Source organism: Haemaphysalis longicornis, unplaced genomic scaffold (genome assembly GCF_048455015.1).
Source record: "Haemaphysalis longicornis isolate Haplotype H1 unplaced genomic scaffold, Haemaphysalis longicornis Haplotype H1 scaffold_7, whole genome shotgun sequence".
In the NCBI taxonomy this organism is placed as follows: domain Eukaryota; kingdom Metazoa; phylum Arthropoda; class Arachnida; order Ixodida; family Ixodidae; genus Haemaphysalis; species Haemaphysalis longicornis.
In genome coordinates, this window is record NW_027526422.1 from 64742083 (window position 1) to 64748082 (window position 6000).

The window sequence follows — 6000 nt, forward strand, 5'->3', positions numbered from 1 at the left end:
GGCGCTACGAATGATTCGCGTCGGGGCCGCTCTTACACAAGCTTCCACCACCGATGGGCTCCGTTTGGCCGGACATCTCGATTTTGCTCCACGTCGGCATCGACCACAGATATTCCCCATCTGCTGGGGACTTGCCGCAGTCTCCAACGTTGCCGGCAGCAAGTACTAAGTAGTGTGGGGCTCAACCCAGGCTGGCAGCCCGACCACAGACGCTGGCTGTTCTGGCCGTATTACTGGAGCCTTTTAGGCTTTTCCAGTGAAAACGTCCTGCTTGCGTACATTTAGACTCACTTACCCCACCATTTTACGTTGGAGAGCAAACTTTTACAATGAAAAAAGTACGACACGAAGTTGTCTTACGGGACTAGTAACCGGAACGCGGTGTTGCGTCGAATGAAAGCGCCCGTACCGTGTTATTCTATGGGATTATGGCAACGGCGCAATAATACAGCGAAACAACCGGTATGCTATGCCGAGTTGTTTGGAAGCTCGGTGCCATCACGTTCTACGCGATTAGAAAAGCCACAACGATGCGGCGACAAAACCGAAACATGGTGCCAACTTGGTTTGAAGTTCGGCACAGTGTTATTCTATACGTGGTTAAGAACAGCGCAGTAATGCGGCAAAAAACCTCTACATTGTGCGGAGTTGGTTGGAAGCTTGGTGCTGTTGTTCTATGGGATTACCAACACCGCAATATACTGCCAAAAATGAGAACGCTATACCGAGTTGGAAACTGGGCCGCACATTCTTCTACGTATTTAGCGACGGTGCAGTAATACGGAGAAAAAATCGAAACGAGGTGCCAAGTTGGTTGTTAGATTGCCGCTTTGTTGTTCCACATAATTAGCAAGGGCGCAAAAATACCGTGAAAAAAAAAACATGGTTTCGAGTTGGATGGAAGTTCGGCGCCGTGTTCATCTACGTGGTTAGCAACGGTAGATGGAATTTTTTTCTTTACTGCATGGAGAACTGCACTTATTACAGCCTACAAATGCTATGAGTCAGCCGAGAAGATGCACATCACTGGAGCTAAAATTTGCCGTGCTCAAACGTCCGTCAAGTAGAGGCGCACGTCCAACAGATGCAGCCATTCTGGAGGGACACTTTGCGGCGTATAAATGTTCTGCACCAATGCAGCCTGCTCACGAAAAATGAACCTCGTTGAGCGAGGGGGTTCCGCGTTCCTGTCCGTCATGCGGCAATTCTACAAGCTATACAATCCCATCACAAAAAATATAACCTCGGGCACTCCAGTAACATCTTGAAAAGGCAAGAACCGAATTGTATAAGGGGTAATGTCCATATCCTTTTTAAGAGTTCGTTGCAACACATCCCAGAAAAAACACCGTATTGTGGCACAAAACAAAACAATGATCTATGGTTTCAGGTTCATTGTATAAACGCCATTTGTAAGAACAAGGAATATAGATTCATCTGTCGCGCAACCATGTTTTCCCTGGTAGTGTTGATGTATGCAGCTTAACGAAAAACGTTTTTGCATTTGGGGGGAGACACATATGTGTGGCACGCTTCAAAACACTGTCCTTATGGTGGCCAAAGTAAGGCTGGCGATAAACCGGCACGGGGAACAGACTCTCTAATAAAGTGTTCGTCAAAGCCTTCCCGGAAGGGGAAACAGATATTGCAGGGAGAACCTCGCAGTAAGGAAACGAAAGGTGTTCAACACCTGCTTTAAAAAGCCACATGGCGGCTTCGTACTAACTACAGTGATGGAGGCAAGCAAACAAGTTAAATGAAAACTTATTCGCTGTTGAATAACGTTTAGCAGAAGTGGATGATGTGTCACTTTATAGAAGAGAAAGCGAGATACCAGCTGGTGTACAAAAAATGTGTCATCCCAGCAGCCCCAGACACTAATGGAAGAAACAAATTGTCCGTACGCATGGTTCCCATTGAGCCCCCCTAAAAATTTCGCGAACACTCTAGGTAGAGCTTGTACTTTATAACGCGCACAATGAAGTACTTGCAGCAAATAAACAACTTTTTCAACAAAAAAGACATTACAAACTTGCGCACGTGCAAACCTATTACGTTGTCGCCCCATCCATGCCTGCGAGGCTCGCTTGACATTTTGAAGTGCCAAAAACCAATGCGGTCCGGTGTTTCGTATTTGGTGCAATTGTACATGTAGATATTGAACTACGCCTCCATCCCAAGTAATGCCAGTAAATAAGGGACTCGTACCCGATTCACCCAACCAAAATCCCTTCGTATTTTCCACATTCCCAGCCGCTCCAGTCGCGTCACAAAAACTTCCTGGACAGATCGAGAGCTTCTTGAACGCTTTCCTCATCAGCACAAAAATACGCAATGTCATCTGCGTAAGCAAGGACCCTAACGTCGTAGGATAGTAAGGAAAATCCCCGTACTCTTTCACTCTGCTAAATACTAAGGTACAGAAGATCGAGGTATAGGGTAAACAACAAGGGTGAAACGGGGCAACCCTGTCTACCAGACAACTTAACTGAAACTGGCTTAGACAAAACGCGAGTGACGACCAGTTGTGTGCTGTACTGTTCGTAAAACAGCTGAATGTCTTTTAACATATATCCCCTAAATTTGCCGCGGCCAGTAGTGAGAATAGAAAATTATGAGAAACTCGATTAAATGCCTTTGAAAGGTCAATTTGTATAAGGGCCACCTGCTCTGCCGAATCAGACACACACTCCAATATTGAACGAGCAGTATATATGTTTGTTAGAATGCTCTTACCTCGAATACCGCAAGTTTGGTGAGGTCCTACTAAACTAGTTATGACAAGTTGAAAGCGCCCAGACAAAAGTTTTGCAAAAATGTTTAATCTACATTGCAGAGAGACATTGGCCGATCACTGTCAACCGACGTCAGCTTTTGTTCATCTTACGTTCTCGTAATTAAAACTGTGTCCTAAATAAAAGGCTGGCGGCCAAACGTCATGGACGTATGCTGCTGTGAATATTCCAATGAGAACAGGAGCAAGGATAGCTGAGAACGTTTTATAAAACTCTCAACTCTCAACGGGTCTTGTTCGTCTTAAGGTCAGAGATTGCAGCCTTACGTTCTTATGAGTGTTATAGGCCTAGAAATAAGAGCGCCCTCACCGTCTGTCAGCTCAGGCAGTAAATCAATGAGGGAAATAAATTCTTGCCCCCGAGCCAATATAATTGACCCCGCCAATAGCCTGCTGTAATAGTCATGGAAAGCATTAGCCTTTTCAGATGCTTCGGTGTACTAATATCATTATGTTTAATTTCAATCACTTCCTTTGCAAGTGCTGACTCCCCCTCATAAGTCAGTGAACGACGAGTAGGGTAGCTATCAAAGAATTGTTCAGTTAGTTCTCGACCGAATTAGAGTGCCATGGTAGTTTTCGGCAACCTATTGCTGAAGTAGTGCTTTAACAATACCACTTTTTTCTACACCCGATCCCGGACTGAACGCTTCAGGTTCATGAAGCCTAACTAATGTACGAGTAAGTTCCCGTACATAAAAACGTCTTAAAAACGGAAGGTGAGTGGACTCTTCTACTGCGCAATTCCTTACGTCCTGTTTGAATACATCCCATGTCGATATAGAGAAAGACTGTGTGTTTCAAGAAAACTAGTCAAGCAATCTGATATAGGTTTACAAAATGCTCCATCAGCGAATAAGAGGTATTAAGCTTCCACAGATCCCCGTGAGGAAGCACACTACGCGGTCTTGATCTTCCTAAGCAAACAGATACCATGCGATGGTCTGTGAAGAAGATCGGGCGTACAATAGAGTTACAATAGAAATGCTAGGCATCTCTTCTGCTGAAATGTATATGTGGCCAAGACGGGCATTTCAATTGCTCTGAAAGTGAGTGAAGTGCATAGTACTCCCTTTTTCCTGGCCAATATCTACAACACCATTATCATGCACTAAATCAGACCGCGCGCTGCACTTTGGTGATAGTGTGAACGTGGTCTAGATCGGTCCTGGTCACAGCAGACACAGTTAAAATCATCCATGAGGAGGATTTTCTGTTGTGTGCAGAGAAAATGTCCTAGTGATATAAAAAAAGGAGTCATGCTCCCGACAATTCACTGGTGCATAAAAGCATATGATACGACATTCAACTCCTACCATAACAAGGTCACAGCAAATAAAATGCCCAGCATCATCTATACTACAGGAGAGATTGGAAAACTCAGCTTAAGCAGAAAACATCCACCAGACGAGCCTGCAGAGGGACTGACACACATGCTGTAACGCTGTAATGTTTAAAAAAGGCTCTAATCCAGCCGCCGTGTCCTCATCACTGCAGAGCTTTGCCTCCTGGATGGCTGCAATGGCCACGCCCATCCGTGTAGGGAGGTGTAAAAAGTGGTATTGCCTTCTCCTGTTTCTTAGGCCTCTCACGTTAAGTGCTGCAGATTGCAATGCTGTGACACTTGCGATTCTGTTGGAGCATCTTAAGCGATCTTTCCACATACAAATGTACCACCGTTGCGGGTGGTCTTGGACGACAGTGACTTTCCTGGCTTTTTGGAGCCAGCCAGTGTCACAAGACCACTAGGCGCCAAAGCCATGTCGGAAGTATCTAGAGCATTGGACGCTTGCTTTTTGCCAGCGTTCGATGACTTGTCCTCGCCGTCCGCTGGAGCTGGCCTCTCCACCGATCCACTGTTGCCACTCGGAACATCCTCTGGTAGAGCCACAGCATCCGCACAGGATGCGGAAGCCACCACCATGGGACAGGTAACGGAACTACCATCTTCAACGTCTCCACACAAGACGTTACTGATATCATCATCGCCGGCAAGTAAGGGCACGGCAGCATGAACCTCCTCTGAAGCGTCATTCAAAGCCGTCATTCAACACACTACCTAATCTCCCGAAAACTGGTCCTAAAAATTCCTGTGAGTAGTTAACCCAAAAGACCCTAATGACTCGAGTGTACTGGAGGGCGAGCTTGGCTATCCTATGTCACCTGAGAGAAAACACTTTATTGGCTGAGGAAGCGACCAAGCAGAATTGAAGTCCTTATGTCGGCGACGGGTAAGGGCTGAACGACCACCCCACCAGGTCGTCTTCTCCTTGAGTTAGGTGGGCGAGCTCGTGGTGACCGTAGGCCGGTGCCTTTCGGCGACCTCTTTCGCCCTCTCCTGACGACACTGTAGATGTATTCAGCAATCAGTTTGCCTCTATATTTTCAGATGAGCTTCAATTGATTAACAACAATTACCAGAGACTTTCATCCACGTTGCCTTTCCCCCTATTGTCATAACTGAAAATGGTAGAGAAGCGTAGAGAAACGAGCGACAGAGAAGCGTAAATACAAGACTATCCCAGGGCGTGAGGGAATAAGTGCCAAACTATAGAAATTAACCTGTCAAAAATCAGCGTATGTATTGAAACTAATATTCCAGCAGTCACTTGACACAGGTTGCGACCCAGAAGATTTGAAATCGGCATTTGTAATACCTATATGTAAATCTGGCCAAAACTCTTCAGATAATAATTGCGGACCCATCTCGCTTACTTCTATTCCATGCAAAATACTGGGGCGTGTTATGTTTAGGCACATAATTTCCCATCTGAATACAAACAACCAGCCAATATACAACCAACATGGCATGGCTTCCGTACTTACCGTTCTTGTGACGCCAAACTGCTTGAATTGCTGACTGACCTGCGCGATTCTATGAACACCTCTCGCTACACCGATGCTATTTTCACTGTGGCCAAATAAAGTTGTTCTGTCTGTCTGTCTGTCTGTCTGTCTGTCTGTCTGTCTGTCTGTCTGTCTGTCTGTCTGTCTGTCTGTCTGTCTGTCTGTCTGTCTGTCTAAGGCCTTTGATCACGTGCAACACAAACGGTGAATGGGTAAAATTTGCAATCTAAATCGAGACGATAAAACAACCCAGTGGATCAAGGGCTTTTTTAATAACAGGGTCCCGTCGGTGAAAATTATCATTGTTATCTCTAGCCACAGTCCTGTCAAGTCTTGAGTACCTCAGAGTTCCGTGCTCG